The sequence below is a fragment of the Lactuca saligna genome, chromosome 4 (assembly GCF_052625555.1).
Source record: "Lactuca saligna cultivar CGN05327 chromosome 4, ASM5262555v1, whole genome shotgun sequence".
NCBI classification, from domain to species: Eukaryota; Viridiplantae; Streptophyta; class Magnoliopsida; order Asterales; family Asteraceae; genus Lactuca; species Lactuca saligna.
In genome coordinates, this window is record NC_136420.1 from 100,585,389 (window position 1) to 100,605,645 (window position 20,257).

The window sequence follows — 20,257 nt, forward strand, 5'->3', positions numbered from 1 at the left end:
ACAGGACCACCAATAGCTAAGTTTCATATTCATGTGTATTTTCGTAGCGTCCAAATGAATTGAAAACATGAACTTGTGCAATTCCTCCAACAATGTCTGACGAACTCTATAACATTCGAAAAATTCTTGAAAATTTTAAACTTTTAAAATAAACCACAAACCGTCATTGTTTACAATTTATATTCAAAATAAGTTAAACATCAGAGAAATCCCAAAATCGTGAAATAAAAACATGAGGAGGTGCACGATCACGTCTTCGCCTTCCCGCGATTCTCGGAAGTACCTGAAACATAGTCCAAAACTGTAAGCCCAAAGCTTAGTAAGTTTCCCCCACAATACCAGCACACAACAAAACCAAAACAATACAATAAACAACATGCATATAGAGCCTTCAGCTTGATTGGAATGCCCCACTGGCCTTCAGTCTAACTGGTACACTCTCCAGGCCTTCGATCTGACTGGTATGCCACCTTCAGCATTCAGTCTATCTGTAACTCCCGTAGATCCGGGCTAGTCAAATTAGAGACGATAAGCATCAAAAAAATGACTTTTTGATGGAAGATTATTTAGAAGGATTAATCTTAACCAAGTTTTAGTATATGTCACAAGGTTTCCGTGCATACAAAGAACGCCAAAATCTGAGTTATAACGAAGAAGTTATGACATGTCGAAGTTTTGCGACAGAACCGGCATGACCCAGCGCGACATAAATAGTGAATTTAAGGTAGATGAATATCTATCCTTAGTGATCTAAACGAGAGTCAAAGATTTCTTCGATACTAGTCCAACGATAAAAAGACAGACGAAAACGGAGTTCAGATGAAGGAGTTATGAATTTCGAACAGAGTTTTCCTGTCCCGGCCTACTAAAGATAATATATAAGTAATATACTTATAATATATTAAAGATAAAGTCAAAATTAGCCAATGGAGTCTAAACGAGAGTTGTAGAGCATAATCTCACCTTCGCGTGGATATAAAGAACGTCGAAAACGGAGTTCGTATGTGAAAGTTATGAATTTCTGAAGTTCGGGGCACGAACCCTAAAGCTGTGTCAGAGACCACGACGTGGCAAGCAGTGCCACGACATGGCAGGTCTTCTGACACCTCCGGGAGTCCCCCAGATGCAACTTGCGATGATGCATGCAGTGACGACCAAGCCCATGATGTGGCAAAAGGTGTCACGATGTGGCAAGGGCCAGTTTTGCCCTATAAATAGATTTGAAGGGCCAGCCGAGTTTGGTTGCTCATTCTCTCATCTCTCTCCCATATTACATCGATTTACGTGTAAATAAGTACCCCGAAGCCCCGGTATCAACCCCGAGACCCAAAGCAAGTCCCGAAGCCCGAAGATCCCGAGAAGAAAAGAGTTTCCGAGCCGAAGCTCTGCTCGCAAGAAACCCGGTGTGTGAAGTGATCCCGGTTTTACCGAAGAATATCTACTTGAAGAGCCGTAGTGTTGTCCGATCATCTTCTAATCAAGTGATTGTGTAGTCACTTTCATCTTACACATAGATATGAAAGTATTTTATAAAATATGTGCTATGTGTATATATATTGTTGTTTATATGTGTGAGTGTATAGTCCCTTTCATAACACGATTTTAATACAAGTATTGTTTGAATTTATTAAGTATATGTTTTGGGTGAGTATGTGATCTCTTTCTTCTAACATATATATATATATATATATATATTAAGTATTTGCTATGAAATACGTACTATGTGTTTATATATTGTTGTTTATTCGAGATGAGTGTGGAATGGATGTTTTATATAGGTGTTAAATGAGTTAATATGTATATGTATTTTATATATACAAATATGTTGGGTAGAACATGGGTAGATGAATTAGATGAGGTGTGATGATAATTAGGTGATGAGAAATAGGTGATGATAATTAGGTGATGAGGAATAGGTGATGATAATTAGGTGATGAGAGATAGGTGATGATAGAAAGGTGATGATAATTAGGTGATGATAGATATGTGATGATAAATAGGTGATGTGAGATGAGAGGAGATACCATATCCTTGACCGGCGATGTGGCAATTTGGCGATGTAGTCATCTATCAGAGTATAGATGGCGACCACGGACTATTCTAGATGACCCCGTGGAAACACCAGCAGGCTCATAACCTGTAGGTGATGAATTACAAGTTTAGGCGATGTTGTAACTATGTATTCATGCGATGAGACTCTAACCCTTACTATGAATTACGAGTCCAGGCGATGTTGTGGCTATATATTCATGCGATGATAGACTAACCCTTATTATGAATTACGGGTCCAGGCGATGTTGTGGCTGCGTATTCATGCGATGATAGTCTAACCCTTATTATGATTTACGAGTCCAGGCGATGTTGTGGCTGCGTAATCATGCGATGATACCCTAACCCTTACTAGACATATATTGAGGGAGTGATCCCCGAATTAGTATTGTCTATGCAATGTAAACGATGATCCTTAGGAAAAGTTCTTAGGAACAAGCATATAAGGATATAAGATGTAAGGAGATGAGCGGTAAATATGATATAGGAGATGACCCTTAGGATAATATCTCTAGGGAAGATTAAAAGAAGATAATGGGGATGGGTAATTGGGTTGATTGTTTGATGATTGAATATAATAATTATACTATTGTGGGTTGAGAACCCTATATGCTCACCAGGCTCCCAAGCCTGACCCACTCAGTTTAATTGTATCACAGGTATCGATACGAAGCTGCTTTGCACTGAGAGATTAGAGGAGATGTAAATCACTAGAGTAAATGAATGTATGTTCTGTTTATGCTTATGTGTCTGTATCGAAACATGACATCCCGAGGTTTTATTATTTAATGAAAATACATTCTCTTTGAGAAATGTTTTGATAAGTTTTTATGATATCTTGTTTTGGGAACAAATTCCGCAACCGTTTTCTTTAAACGATTAAACTGATTTATAAAACAAAGCATAAACAAATCGGTCTTTTCTGGCGGAGAAATTGGGGATGTCACACTATCTGGGACACCCTGGGTCTGTTGGCCTTTGGCACAAAGCAGGACCGCCTCAACCCAACCACACATAACATAACAACATATATCATATCAAGTACTAGCTAGCATGCACAGTCAGTCGAACAGATCTAAAAAATCACTAAGCATATCATTATTCTATAATCGAAATACAGATCTAACAAATCCATACGCATAACATTAGACAATAACCATGGTAACAATATAATGGGTCGACCTTGGTGCCTTTGACCCAGTAAGTATAGTGAGGAAAACTCACCTCACAAACAACATTGACTGATAAGATCCAACTCCTAAATCTCAGCCCCTGGCTCAAATGCTTACAACCACCATGTGACCAGTTCCATCAAACTCCAAAATACCCAAAATGCCCTCAAAAGTCAAACTTGGTCAACCATGGTCAAAGTCAACAATCAACAGTCAAGGTCAACAGTCCATGTTGACCCAACTCATCGAGTACACCTACCAACTTGTCGTGTTCCTACAGTATTAAAAGAATCGGGAAAACCCTAGCCAACTCGTCGAGTTGGCTGGAAAACTCACTGAGTTTTCCAAGCTTAACACATTTAGTCCTTTTTTTTTTATCAAGTCTAACACTTTAAAATGTAGATCTGATACCTAAGAGTTGGAAAACCATGTAAAGTTGCTAACTTTACATCCATGCATGTCACAAAGAGGCTCTAAAACTCAAGGAATGCTTAATAAGGGACCTAAAGCATGAAGGAGGCATAGAACTTGATAAAGCTTTAAAATATAAGTCCAATAAGGCCTAGGGATGGCAAAAAAACCGAACCCGACGGGGAAACCCGATCCCCGAAGTTTTCGGGCCGGGTCGGGTCGTTCTTATCGGGTTTCGGGTCCTTATCGGGTATTTTTTTGGGTTCGGGGCAGGGAGTGGGGAGTGCCTACCCCGACCCGACCCGCCCCGAATATATATATCTATATATCTATATATATATATATATATATATATATATATATATATATATATATATATATATATATAATTACACTTCTGCCCCTGAAGACTAACCCTAAAATCACACATTCAGTCATTCTCGCAGTCACGCTCCTCTTGATCTCTTCTAGTTCCAGCCGACTTCAATATTCCAAATCAACAAAATCAAATGTTCACTTTTTCAGCTATGGTCCAAGGGTGATGATCGATCGATCGTTTTCAAATCCATCCTTCATTTTCATCGAGTGAACCATCGCGATCAACAGGAAGCTATTCAGCTATTGTGACCATCGTCATTCGTCCAGCACGTAACGTCCCGACTCCTGAAGTTCTGTTTCATCGAAGACTTGAAGCTCGTCCTCGTCCTCTTCACTTTCACAGTTTCAATCATTGGAGAATCGGCAATCGTTGGAGAATCCTAGTAATTTCGAACTCATCTAATTGGTAAAAATAATGCTTAATTGAACTTGATAATTTCGAACTGTGATGGATTTGAATATGATTTATGATGAACTTGATACTCTCGAATCCAATTACTGTTTATGATGAGTTGATTTTGGATTTCGAATATGATTTTTGTATTGATTTTGGATAATGTTGAATACAACTAATTTGTACCGATAATATGATTTCTCATATTTAAATGCATATATTATTTGATTTCTTTTCAAATGAACATAATATTTGTTGAGTATGATACTCTGATATGACATTGGTTTGAGTTGACTATATGGTTTCTGATTTCTAATATGTTTCTGATATGCTAAGACTGATCTATTGAGTGAATTTGATCTGTTCTGATTTCTAATTTATATAGACAGATTTGTTGAGTGATTTTGATTTGAGTTGTTTTGTGATTTAAGAACTTAGTTGGTATTTTAAGCCTATGCAACTTCTTAATTTATCATTGTATTTATAGTTTTTCCTTCTTTTTTTTCTGCCATGTTTCGGGTTTTAGGGTCGGGTTTTCGGGTAATTATCGGGTTTCGGGTTTAGGGTCGGGTTTGGGGAAATTTTCAGCCCCGACGGGGCGCCCCGATAAGAAACCCGTCGGGTTTCGGGTCGGGTTCGGGTACATATTTAAAAATCGGGTTCGGGTTTGGGAAGCCATGCCCCGCCCCGTTGCCATTCCTAATAAGGCCACAAAATGTCCAGATTTGAAGTAATAACTTCATGAAATACTCAACACATGAACAATTCCAAACAACGAGCCAAATATGACAATAGACTTCCAAGGAAGATATCTAAGCAATAGATAAGCAAGTTGTTGACTTTTTACCTTAAAAGAACTGCAATAAGATCTGAAGCCTTCCATTAAATCTAGACACTTCCAACCTCAAGTTCCTTCAAATGAACACCAAAAGGACCAACTATTCAACCTCACACACTTAACTTGGGAGAAGATGCACTAAAATTAGGGTTTCTGGACAAAGGAGGTAGATAGGGAGGCCATTTATGGGACTTAAGGCCTTTAAATAGGGTGAAACATCCTAAGAATTAGGGTTTCATAATCATCCACCAACTCGTCGAGTTTGCCTCTCCAACTCGTCGAGTTGGTCCAAAAAGATGTGCGACCTAAGGCCTTTCAACACTTCGAGTTGAGGCCATCAACTCGACGAGTTCCAACGGAAACTTGGCTTTTAAAATAATAAAACTCATACCTGGGAATCGGGTTGTTACAAATCTCCCCCACTTGGACTAGGCTTCGTCCTCGAAGACCGTTGTGATGAACAAATTCAAATAATGCTCCCGTATATCAGCCTTTGGTTCCCAGGCCAACTCGGATCCCCTCCGATGTTGCCATTATACATTTACCAAAGGTACCTCCTTACTATGCAGAACCTTTTCTTTCCTTTCTAGATAGCTACTGTCCTCTCGACATAGTTCAAGTGCTCATCAACCTGAATATCATCCAATGATACCATTGCATCCTTGTCCAAAATGCACTTCCGCAACTATAAAATGTGGAAAGTGTTATGAATGTGGCTGAGCTCCTCCGAGAGATCCAATCTATAAGCAACTTTGCCAACCTTGGAAATAACTCGGAATGGTCCAATAAAGTGGGGACCCAGATTCCCCCTCTTCCTGAAGTGAATCACACCTTTCCAAGGTGCGACCTTCAACAACACAATGTAACCGACCTGAAACTCCAACTCAGATCGACATCGATCAGCGTAGCTCTTCTGTCGAATCTGTGTAGTCTGCAATCTATATATAATATGTTGGATCATCCCGGTAGTTTGCAGAACCACCTCGGTCCGACCCATGACCCTGTGGCCAACCTCACCCCAACAGACTGGGGTGCAACATCTTCGACAATATAAAAGTTCGGATGACGGAGCACCGATGGCAGAGTGAAAACTGTTGTTGTAGGAGAACTCAACAAGAGGTAGGTAGGAGTCCCAGCTCCCATCAAAATCAATAATGTAAGCTCGCAACATATCCTCAAGGGTTTAAATGGTCTGCTCGCTCTGGCCGTCGGTCTGCAGATGATAAGTTGTGCTGAAATGCAGCCTCGTGCCCAGTTCCTCATGGAACATCTGCCATAAACGAGAGGTGAACCGAACATCATGGTCTGAAACAATAGATACGGGAAGCCCATGATGAGCAACAATCTCTCAAATATACACATCGATTAACTTCTCAGCCGATAAACTCTCCCGAATTGCCAGGAAGTGGGCACTCTTTGTTAATCGGTCCACGATGACCCAAATAGCATCAAAAAATGTTGTCGTCTTTGGCAAATTGGTGATAAAATCCATCGATATATGCTCCCATTTCCACATGGGAACCTCGAAAGGCTGCAACTTTCCATGCGGCTTTTGATGCTCGGCCTTGACCGTCCTGCAGATCAAGCATCTCTCAACGTACCAAGCTATCTCTCTCTTTTCATGCACGACCACCAATAACTCAATCTCATATCCTGACACATCTTGGTGCCTCCGGGTGAATAGAGAAGCGAGACTTATGAGCCTCCTCTAGCACGATCTGTCTAACCTCACCAGACACCGGAACCCATACCCAACCGTAACGGGTCAACAACCAACGATTATTTGGAACAAATCTGGTAATCTCACCCCTGATCCTCTCAATCTTCCAATTCTCCTCTCGAACACCCTTAGTTTGAGCCCCCCTAATAAAACCCACAAGTGGAGTATAAAGCTTCAAGCTTTCTCACTCTTTTGATTTATGCATCGTAGTAGAGTAGTTTAGGGTTTTGTCCCAAAAGTTGGAGACTTTATGAGATATTGAGCTATAGAGACTATGATTAACCCCCTTTTAGTGTATTCAGTGTTGTAGTGTCATAAAAATCAAGACTTGGATGTTGGAATCAAGCCATGCATGAGATACGAGCATTGTGAGTTAAGAGAGTGAGAGTTTTGTGTTTTTGTGACCTTATCAGCCATGCAAAGGCTTAAAGTCACTAACTGTATGGAGTAGGAGCTATTAGGGAGTCCATATCTAAGATATGAGTCAAGGTCTTAACTGATTAAGACCAAACGAGTAGAAAGAGTGAAACTAGGACGTACGATGGATGTGATCCCAGTACGCACAGTGTAGGGGTCGAGCATCCCTGATACCTGAATGGTAGCTGAGTACACCCAACGTAGAGAGCTGGTACACGCAGCGTATGCATTGCCATTGACTTTTGGTTAACTTTTAGGGTTTGGTCAATTTGAGGACTATTAAGGCCATTGAGGGGTCAAATGGTATTTTACCCTTATGTGAGTTTGTAGAAGGGTTAGTTTAGCTTCTTGAGAGTTGTGATTAATTAAGGATAATCGTTGTATGTGTTAGGCGGATGCTAGACCGGTGATTTGAGTTCGAGATTATCCAATTTATTGCGAGGTGAGTGTTTTCACTATATTTACCATGAGTGTGTGACCGAGATGCCTTATGTGCTTATCTGTGTATCGTGATATTATGTGTTATGTCTTGTGATTTATGTTGAGTATTATTATTATGATTTATAAGCTTGTTGAGTAGGATCGGAGGGTCCACCGAGTTGTGTAACCAGAGGGTCTCCACTGAGACACAATGACCAGAGGGTCGTATTGAGTAGTGTTGAGTGGCTAATGTGATGTGTAGGTTATTTTAGGGAACTCACTAAGCTTTGTGCTTATCGTGTTATGTGTTATGTGTTTTAAGTACCTCTCAGGACCACGTGAAGGCACCGACTTGATTGTACACACACACCCGAGTTGAAGATCTGTTTTGGAGGATCCTGGATTTGTGACATAAACAATTTGGAATATGTGTTGATAAATTGTTACTTGTGGGATTTTGTGATTTGAAATTGGGATAATTATGTTATTTTTAAATGATTTTTTTTTTTGAAAAATTAAGTTGTTACATCACCTCTGTGTTGGGAAGAGGTAGGTGACACTTAGCTAGCTAGTGGACAAGTGCCTAACAGTACACTTACCGCCCCTAAGATCATACGGGAAATGACAGAGAAGATCATTCAGATCTAGGAACAACTAAAGGCATCTCGGGACCGACAAAAGAGCTATGCGGATAAACGATTCAAACCCTTGAAATTTCAGGTGGGTGATCACGTGTTGTTGATGGTCTCACCCTGGAAAGGAATGATACATTTTGGAAAACATGGAAAATTAAATTCAAGATACATAGGGCCATTCAATATCCTTGTCAAGATCAGCCCTATAGCATAGAGACTTCGACTACCGCAGAAACTTAGCAACGTCCATCCCACTTTTCATGTGTCCAACTTAAATAAGTGCATATCCAATGAGACCCTCGTCATTCCACTTGACGAGATCGAAATAAACGAAAGTCTCCACTTCGTCGAGGAACTTGTGGAAATCATGGATATGGAAGTTAAAAGAACTCGGGGTAATGTTCTCCCATCTCATCCTCGTGACCCCAAGTCCACTGAGAACTCTGCCGGTGCTACCATTATACCTTGACCAAAACCACTACCTTGCTGTGCAAGGTCTTCGTCTTCATATAGATAATGGAAAATGCTCGCTTTATATAATTCAGGCATTCATCAACCTGAATGTCATCCAAAGGTACCACTAAGGACTCATCAACTAAACATTTTTGCAATTAGAAAACATGAAAGGTGTTGTGAATTTGACTAAGCTCTACATGAAGATCCAACCGATAAGCAACCTTTCCCACCCGGACAATAACCCCGAAAGGACCGTTGTATTTGGGCCTAACTTGCCTCGCTTCTGGAAACTGATGACACCCTTCCATGGTGGTACCATCAGAAGCACAAAATCCCCACCCTTGCATGTGTATGTGTTTGTATGCTTTCCGGGATATGGTCTGATGTCGAGCAAGGCCCATGTTTATGCTTTGTCAGTATGCTAGTTGTGTTCATGACTCTTGCATGTGTATGTGTTTATATGCTTTCCGCGCTAAGGTCCGATGTCAGGCAGGGCCCGATGACTATTTGTATGCTATGTATCTATGTGGTTATTGCATGTGTATGTGTTCATTTGATATATGTTATTTGTATGCTAGGCGGGGCCCTATGTATTACCGAGCTCAGCTCGATGCTGAGCAGGGCCCATTATATGTTTATTGTATGTATGTATGTGATAGTTTAAGGGAACTCATTAATCTTTGTGCTTACAGTTTCTAGTTTTGTTTCAGGTACTTCTGGTTCCAAGGGGAGGAGCTCGAGTTGACTGCATCGCAGACACCATTGGAGTTCCGAATTTGACATTCACTCTAATTTTTTTTTATAACACTTGATATGTTGGTTTTGTTGTGATGAATGTTTGATAATTGGAATTATTATTTTACGTATTATAAGAAAATGAAATGTTTGGGACCATATTTTTGGATGTTACATCACACTTCAGCTATAAGACTTCATGATTCTAGAAATGAGATTTTTTATTTGAATTTAGTATTTGGATATTAGAACATCATGACAACAACTATTGTATTGTTTTAATATATTAGGATATGATCATCACATCAATACTTGTTGTGTTCTATATTAACATGTTTAATCCATGAATAATCTTATTATTCTAAAAGTTCATGTTTGGTTATAATTGTGGGAGAAATTATGAAGTAAGACTAATATGATTGGAATTGTTGAATTTCACCAGATGAAAGTAGGCAAGTGGTTGTAACCAAGATTCATTGGGTGGACCCGTATCAAGATCACCTCATAAATTGATTTCATGAGTGATAATTTATAAAAGGTACTATATTTGTATCCTTAATACTCGAGATACATAATGAGACTTATGTTTAGGGAGTGTTATGCTTTTATGTGGTCAAATTTTGATCATTAACCGTGCCGTTATAAATCCAGGTGTGGTGTGAACTATGCAAGAGGCGTATGTAGTCAAAATAGGATTTGTTTCTTTTACATGCTGAGAGCTAGACATCTAATGTGCATTACTCAAATTTAAACACCAAATGATGTTGATAGTGATCCAAGTCTCATGTTTAACACAATGTTTGTAACAAAGGGATAATGGGTAAACTTACCTTATTCATCAATTGCATCTTTGAGCTTCCAGGAATTGGATGTTGATAGAATGGCACAAAATCACATATTACTAGAGGCAATGAAATGTTTCTAGACGTTCACTGCTATCTATATGAATCTATGATGTGGCTAGTGCAAGTGGGAGATTGAAAGATCGTTATCCCAAGATACATTATAGAATGATATTGCTAGATAATATATGATCTTAGAAGGGTCACATTAAGAACAATTTGATGATAATATGTTATTTATAAGAGCTTTTTTATTGATAAATACTTATGTTAATCTCTCTCTCTCTCTCTCTCTATCTATCTATATATATATATATATATATATATATATATATATATATATATATATATATAATTTATACGAATTTGATTCTTAGTAAATATTTATATTTCGTGTAATTAGTTAGAAAACACTTGAAATGCTTTATATATGTCATTAGTTTTTATATAAACAAAAACGGTCTAGTTTTTATTAAACTTGAGATGATCTTTATATAAATTAGAAGAGTTTTGCCCACTCCTTCTTCTCTTTCTTACTAATGGCCGATGACACCATCAAGTATGAGGATTTGATGGCTCCTTCTTATTTCTTCCATGTAAGAATCCTCCCATGCTTAACATATTATGTCATATATACGTATGGTGTAAGTACTTGAAGAAATACTTTTTCCAAGTATAAAAAAGAAGCAAACAACTTTTTATGTTGTTCTTTTTTCCCTTAGAAAATCTGATTTCCTCTTTTTCTTCCTCTTTAGTTCTTAAAGGCTTAAGTCATATGAAGATGAAAGTGATGCTTTGTCAATATCTTTAAGTTAATACTTGATATCAACTTAAAGCTTAAGAGTTTTACCTTATTACAAGATTTGGCTAGCACCCCCATTAAGTTGAGCTATTGTTTGTGTCCTAGATAAGAATGAGCTTTGCTTTACATTCTTCATTGACTTCCAACCTCCCGAGAGGATTCAAAATTTTCAAAGGTTGTATCACTTTCTTATTATTTGGTTGTGTTTTAATCTTTCCCAGCTTTGAAAAATGAATCTTGGTATGCAAAATGGTTTTAGTTTATTCAAATGTGAAAATGCTTCCAATTCTAATCACATCAAGTTTGACATTAAATTAGACTATTTATGAATAAAATCCCAACAAGAAGAACACTAATGAAGAATGTGACATCCTGTTTCAAATCGCTAATACAGGGTAGTGACCCGAAGACCGATTATCATAAGGCTTAGGGACTTTGATAAAGGGAAACTTAGACCCATTTGGGGGTGGATAAGGTAGGATAGATGATCTGTGAATTCTTTTTGTGGATTGGAGCCCAAGAGTATAACCATAAAATGGTAGTCGAGCTTTTTATGAATTTTGGATTTTTGTTAAGAAAGTTTTAAGGAAAGGATGAGTTGTTAGAAGTGTAGATCTTCTCGTTGCCTTTCCGTGAATATAAGGATCATCGAAAACGGGCTTAGAATGAAGAAGTTATGGTCCTTAGAAGTTAGTGGTTCAAATGTTAAACCTAGTACGCGGGGAGTACATAAGTTTATGAAGGACATACTCGTGTTGAGCCTAGTACATTGGGTGTACATGGTAGTACGTGGGGAATGCAGGCAGATTGGTCGCGGATACTTAAGGGAGTAAGCAGGGCGTACCAGAAGTACGCAGGACATACTCTAGTTAGACCCAAACCTTAATTTACGGTCTTAGACCCTATTTAAGCATCTTAACTCACCACCAAAACGTATTATCTTCAACCTCTATCCCCTCAAACCCTAGAAATGAAGCCGTAGCCTCTATTGGTATGGTTCTTGAGTGTTGTGAAAGGAAGGATTTTGGATATTTAGCCCTCTTTAGCCGTGAAAAGGATGAAAGGTTTCGACTTTATGGTTTAAGACATCATTTAGGGTTGAGAGAAGTGGTTGGATGCCTTTAACTTAACCCAATAAAACCTTAATGTGAGTTTTTGGCCCTTGATGAGTACGTGGGCGTACTCAGAAGTACGCTCAGCGTAAATGGAGTTTCATGATTTAAGGACTTGTACATTGCGCTTAGAGGGTGAGTATGTAGAATGTAGACTTCTAGTATGCAGGGGGTACTCCTCAGGATGTGAAACTTTGGTTCCTTTAGTTTGGGCCTTTTTGGGTCATTAGGCTTCTGACCCTGGGCTATGGATTAATTATGGGCTTTCTTGCAATTTGATTCATGATTGTTTTTGGGCCCAGTTAGGAAGTTGGGCCATAGCAGGCCTTGGTTTTGGGACAAGTAATAAACAGGGGGTAAATGGTCTTTTACCCTGGTCATTAGGCAAGTAATTTAGATTCTTGATTATGGGTCGAGATTCAATTATTAATTGGGTGATATTTGATGGTGCTAGCACGCAGGATTTTCAGATCAATGATCCGAGCTTTTGTTTGAGATATTCAGCCGCTTCAGGTGAGTTTTCCTCAATATACTTATGGGGCGAAGGCACCAAGGCCGGCCCATTTGATTGATATCCTGATACGCACCAATATATTGAGTATGGAATAAATCTACATGATTTTATGCTAGTTGCTGATATGCTTGTCTGGTAGATCCGTAGGACTACCTGTGATTATGTATACATGATTTTTTGTATATGTTTGTTATCTATTATATGATGACATATTGTGTTGTATTGAGGTGGTGCTACTTGCTGTTGTAGCCAACATACCCCAAAACATTCTAGATATGAGTTAAGGGTCGTGTAGGGCATGACGGACTCATACTGAGGGTTGAGTAGCATTCTAGATACGAAATAAGGATCAGTTGGTATGTCTAACTCGTACTGAGGGATGAACATTGATATTCCAATCTGACGACTGATTGGACTAGGGAGCAAGCTAGAATTATGATGTAGGCTTAGGGGCAAGCCAAATATGATTTGTGGGCCCGATAGGCAAGCCAGACTCATATTGTGGGCTCATGGGTAATCCAGTCTTTTAACTATGGACCCAGTACATGTTGTTATTTGTATATGTTATATGTTTGTGTGATGGTACATTGGGGGAAATCGCTAAGCTTCATACTTATAGTTTTTGTTTATGGTTTCAGGTTCTTCAAAGGATCGTAGCAAGGCGAAGGCGTGACAATGCACATCCTTGGTTTTACTACTGATTGGATTTTGGGAGACTCTTATTTTTACAATGGGGCATCGATATTTTGGGCTCAGTCCCGGAAGCTCTAAGTAGAGTAAAATTTATGATATTAATGGTGGACTACTTTACCAAATGGATCAAAGCAATATCAATAGTCGTTATATCAGGAAATAAGATTGTTAACTTTGTATGGCGATATATAATGTGTCGATATAGGCTACCACACATGATCATAAGCAAAAACGTAAAACAATTTGCAGATAATCCATTAAAAAATGGTGTCAGATCAAGGGTATAAAAAAGTCTGTGTCAATAGCGCATCCCCAAGCCAACAGACAAGTGGAAGTCACCAATCGAACGATCGTGGAGATGATTAAAAGAAGGTTGGGAAAATCCTAATGAAATTGGGTAGCAGCATCACCGAAGAAAAATTCTTGTTTCCATTTTTTAATGGAAGAGGGCAGTTCGTTGTAGATGTCATTTAGGCCACGACGAAGAGAGAAGTAAACCCAATCGTTGGTAACCATCATAATGTAGAAATGAAATACTAGGTGAAGACTGGGAACAATGTCTAGGGCCTTATAAAGCATGACGAAGCACGTGATTTTTTGGAAACCGTTGGGAGTGATTTGGGCAACATGATGGATATAGTAATCGAGACTTACCATCAAAAAGTCGAAAGCATGTAATCTTAACCAAACTTTAAGGAAGTGGGTATATACCCCCACAAAACCCAAAGGAGGATCGGTGATGGATTGTGAATCGGAAGGAAGTTGGGGTCTAAACTGAGAATCAATTTGGTAGATTTTGACAATGTCGTCTAAATTATTGGGGAAAAGGGGAAGCCAAAGTGTTATGAACACTTCTACTATCTTTCACCAAAGCCATAGTTCAAAAAGATTAAGAGAAAATAAATTGATACAAAACCGGGGACAAAAATTACAAAATAAGCAAAGTGGGAGGTTTCATGTGTTAACTACCCATTTTATAAATAATCGTAACAACGACATGACAATCACCAAAATAATATGGTGATGATGGGAGATAGGTTTGTAGAACCATCATATCAACAATTAAGTGTATGTTAGACTTATCTACTTTTGGAAGACTTGGTTACAATGGCTAATTTGAATCGTTATTTCTAACAAAACAAACTAGGGAGACTTAATGAGTTATATACCAGTTGGGTCATATAACTCAACCTAGATTGACTGAACCGAACCACTAACACACCGATCATACAAGCTAAGCTTGTTCCCGTGCAAACGTCTTTCCAAGCCAAAAAGCAAGAAGCCGGACCACTAGGATGAAAGATTGGTCGATATTGCCAACTGGTAAGAGTTAGATGGGAGAAGCCTCGATATTACTAATGAACAACCTGTAATAAACCGTTGGAAATATAACAGTGTACTCGTTCCATCAAAAACGGCCATTAACCTTTTTAAAGTACAACCTTTTGTACCTGTAATACCTGCCTTTCATGACCATGTATCACTTTATAAGATCTTTCATGACTAGGTATCATTTTAGAAGATATAAAATGCTACAAGGTGAATAGGAGAAATAGAGCATGGAGTTACTTTAAATTGCGAAATGTTACTTAGCAAAAGATAATTGAGTAATGTTGTAGATTTTGCTGAGAGGATTCCATGAATATAAAGATCGTCGAAAACGGAGTTCATATGAGAAAGTTATGATCATCTGAAGTTTAGATGAAAGTATGTTGATATTTTGAGAAAAGTCAACGAAAGTCAAAGTCAACGGTGAACTCTTGAATCCCATGATGTAGAGGAGTATTTTCCACGACGTGGCATTACGTATGTCACTGCATGATGGTACCACGACGTGAAAGGTGATGAGTCATTAGAACATTCGATAATTATATGTGTCAAAACCAACGTCTACTGGTCCTTAAGATGTGATGCATATATGGTCATGAAGTGAGATGACTTAGATCATTTAGCACGTAGTATAAAAGTATAATACGTGTCGAAATCGGAGTACGTAAGGCTGCCACAATGTGAGACCTATGTGGTCACCAATGTGACGAGCTTTTGGCTATAAAAACAAGTGTCTTATGTAATTTTGAGAGATTTTGGCACACATGATCGAAGATTCTGCTCGGGATTCATTAGGGGATATTATATCGGATAAGTTTTATCAATGTAGGGGAAATACGGGGCCAAGTACAAGACGCGTTGAGTTATCTTTTACCCCTTTAATTTATGATTTCGATATGTAATAATTATTGATATATATTAGACTCAAGTATGGGTTACGGGTATTCGTGACATGAAGCTGTTATGAACCCATTGGTGAGGCTAGTGAGAAAATCTTATGATTAGATATCGAGTTTGATTGAAGAGGGCTATAAACCCTAATATTTGAGAATTACACATTACGAGAGGTTTAGTGTAACATCCCAAGTCTAGGTATATCTTGTAAAACCTTGATCTTTTGAGCTCTTGTCTATTTTGGCCCTTATTAGAGAAAATGTGGTAAACGAGTATGCGGGGTGTACTAGAGTGTATGCTTAGCGTACTCGAATGCATGCATGTGACGCGGAGGCAATCTAGTACGCTGGGCGTACCAGGGGGTATGCTGGACGTACTAGGCCCAAAATGAAACCCTAATTTTTAGTGAACTCCTTATTTAAAGGAGATGATGGTCTTATTCCTAGCCACCATTCCCAGACACCAAACCCTCCTAACCCTAAATCTTCGTCCTTATAGTTGGAGAGTGCATTTGGGAGCTTGTGAGTGTAATTTTGTTTTCTTCAAGTAGAGAATGAGCTTGGAGAAGAAGGAGTGAGAGCCCCAGGAGTTTGGATCTGAGCTTAGCTGTGTGGAAAGCTTCATAAAAAGGTATAAAGCTTCAAGCTTTCTCATTCTATGGTTTGGTTCATTCATATGGAGTATTTTAGGGTTTTAGTCCCAAAAGATGGAGACTTTATGAGATAGTAAGCTCTAGATACCTTGATCCACCCCTTTTCAATGTATTTTGTGGAGTAGAGTCATAAAAATCCAATCCTGGACGTTAGGAGTGAGCCATGCATGAGTTATGAGCTTCATAAGGAAAGGGGATGGGTGTTTTGAGTGCTTGTGACCTAATCAACCATGCAAAGGCTTAAAGTCACTAATTTTATGGATTAAGAGACATTAGGGAGTCCAGATCTGAGATATGATCCTATGTCTTAACTGATTAAGACCATAAATGTGAGGAGAATGAACTGGGATGTACGTTGGGCATAATCCCAGTACGCGCAATGTAAGGGTTGAGCATCCCTGATGCCTGCATGGCAGCCGAGTACGCCCAATGTAGAGAGTTGGTACGCGTAGCATACTATCTGCCGTTGACTTTCGGTTGAATTTTAGGGTTTGGTCAGCATGTGGTCTGTTGAGCCCATGGAGGGGTAAAATGGTCTTTTACCCTTTTGTGAGTGCATGGAAGGGTTAGTCTAGCCTTGTAAGAGTCATTATTAATTAGGGATAATTATTGTGTGTGTTAGGCGGAGGCTAAACAGGTGATTCGAGTTCGAGATTATCCAAGTTCTTACGAGGTGAGTATTCTCACTATACTTTACCTAGAGTGGTAACTATGAGTTACCAGAGGGTTTTATGTGCTTACTTGAGTTATGCATTATTGTGTGATATGTATTGTATGCTATATTATGTGTTACTTAAACCAGACCGGAGGGTCCAACGAACTATGAGACCGGAGGTTTTTCAACCAGACCGGACCAGAGGGTCCAACGAGCCATGGGACTGGAGAGTCCTAACCAGACCGGACCGGAGTGTCCAATGAGTTGTGGGGCTGGAGGGTCCCACTGAGACACATTGATTGGAGGATCTTACATAGCTATAGCCTTGAGTGGCTAATTATATGTGCGTGAGGATATCTGCTTTCTGCTTGCTAGGTGAGTCTTCTCACTATACTTTACCTTGAGTAGGTAACCAGAGTTATGTGATAGGGTATTTGTATGCTATGTATGTTATGTGTTGTACTGCATTATTTCTATGTGATTTATGTTGTGCATGTTTACAGAGTTAGAAGCGGAAGGTTCCCAGAGTTAGAACCGGAGGGTTCACAGAGTTAGAACCGGAAGGTTCACAGAGTAGGGTCCACAGACCCACAGAGTTATAGCCTCGAGTGGCTAATATGTGTTATGTGTGGTATTTTGGGGAACTCACTAAGCTTTGTGCTTACAATGTTTTGTGTTATGTGTTTCAGGTTTCTCTCAGGATCACGGGACGACACCGGCTTGATTGTACAAACCAGAGAAAGAGTCATGTTTTGAGGATCCTAGTTTATTATGCAAGTGAAAATGGAGTTATGTTTTGTAATTCGATTATGAATGAGATTTTAAGGAAAGTGTTTTTAAGAATTAAATCATTATATTTAAATGAAAAATTGTTTTGAAATTTACGGTGTTACAAGTTGGTATCAGAGCCTTGGTTTGAGTGATTCGGATGCACCTTCGGGTAAATCTGGACTCAAACTGAGGAAGTAAGAAATTTTTTCAAAGAAATAATTTTCTAAAGCAAATAAGAGTTCAAAGAGAAAGCGAGAAAGAGCAGTGTGTACGATCAGCCAGAGCCCGAACGGTGATTTCCCGAAATACCCTTACTTTTGTGTTATGAGATATTTATGATGCACTTTATGAGATATTATTGCATGCTAGAGGCAGGCTAGGTATTTCATATCTTAGGACTAGAGTGGCCTGATTTGTGATGCCTCAGCCTAGGAATTGTTGTTATATGTGATGTGCTTTTGAGTATGTGATGAGTGAGAATATTTAGTTGGAATCCTTTAGGGAATTTGAGTAGAGGAGTAATCTAGGGGAGATACCTAGATGAGTACCGTGGTACTTAGCGAAAGAATAGTTAGAACCCGCGAGGGGAAGAGTTGCAGAGTTCGGTGGTACTTTTGAGGATGAGCAGAGCAAGTAGAGTTATCACCCAAAGTGAGTCCTATGTATTCTTCGATGCTCGAATGCTGCTTGCTTCGTGCTTCATGGAACTCTCGATGATGGGAGTCAGCTACCAAGCGAATATGACGATATTCAGGAGGTAGATGGCTGGCATCATTAGGAGCTCTTCAGCAGCTGATGGCAGAGAAGTGTGGGAATCTAGGAAGAGCCTAGGGAGTAACCTTAGCCAGATGAGTGCGCTGGCAGAGTAGAGAATTTCGTTGGGGAGCGAGCACGCTCGACGGAATTGGTGAACGCGAAGGTCGAGCAGCTACTTAGGAGCTCCGAGATAGTCCGTGTGGAAAGTATGGGTAAATGTGGCAAGTAGTATGGGCCTGTACTACTGAAAGCAGAGGAACCATACTTGATACAGGGAGTATTCTGAAGGTTCTAATGAGTAGATTGAGGAGTGATGTTATGGTTCGAGTACCATACATCGGAGCAGATGGAAGAGTGATGTTATGGTTCGAGTACCATGCATCGGAGTGGATTCAGGAGTGATGTTATGGTTCGAGTACCAAACATCGGAGCGGATTGAGGAGTGATGTTATGGTTCGAGTACCATACATCGGAGCGGATCGAGGAGTGAAGTTATGGTTCGAGTACCATACATCGGAGCGGATGGAGGAGTGATGTTATGGTTCGAGTACCATACATTGGAGCAGATGGAGGAGTGATGCTATGGTTCGTGTACCATACACCGGAGCATATTGAGAAGAGATGTCATGGGATGAGTACCATGGTTCGTAGTAAATGATGCTCGTGGTTCTCCGGTTATCCGGTCATGATTGATGAAGTAGAGATTGGACGCTATGGGTTTTAGGCCAGTGGGCCATGATTGAGTTCGAAGAGGCGTCCCTTGAGAGGGAGGTCGAGAGCTTTTCAGAGTATGTTGGTAAGGAGTCAGAGGGAGGGGAGAATTTAGGTATGGGTTGAGCAATAAGTCAATAGAGGAGATGTCACCTTCTATGACCTGGGTGTTGCTATTTATGCTCATGTGCGAAACATGAGAGGTATGATGTTTAAGTTTTGGATTTGGGGGTAAACCCTGCAGGTTGTCATTGAGGATGATTTTCCATCAGAGTATCAGGTAGCATGTGAGCCACGAGGCAGTAATTTACCATGAGCAGATAGTCAATTGGGACTGAGATAGTCGAGGACCACGTTACACCTATTTGAGTATAGTAGGGCGTATTTTAGAGGTATCAGTGGGGAGTCCAGTCGAGTTTATCAGTACAGTGGTTTTTTCTATCTATGTTGGGTATTGAATATGGGAATGGGTCCCTATTCTTGGGATGATCCATGTGTTGGAACGTCGGTTGATGAGTCGAGGTGGGGGAGTATGATGATTTCGTGGTCCAGTCTATGAGTCAGTGATGTTATTGGACAGTTGAGTTGTTTGGTATTGGATTGGTACGAGACTTGGAACGACTAGAGGCAGTCGTGATGAGAAGTTCTTGAGGATTTCATCTGAGGTTCAGAGCATATGAGATCGATTGATTTCCTTAAAGGGGATTATCGGGCGTTGCGTAGCACTTTCCAGGGGCAGTTGCGTTATTGCTAGTGAAAATAGTTTGTGAGATTGTTGATGTGTCAGATAGTGATGGTTCGGACCCTAAGTGGGGGAGAACTGGGTGGTTTATTGAGAGAACCAGAGATTTGTGCAAGAGCGGTTAGGGGTTGGATACAGAAACCTGCGGCGTGAATTCAT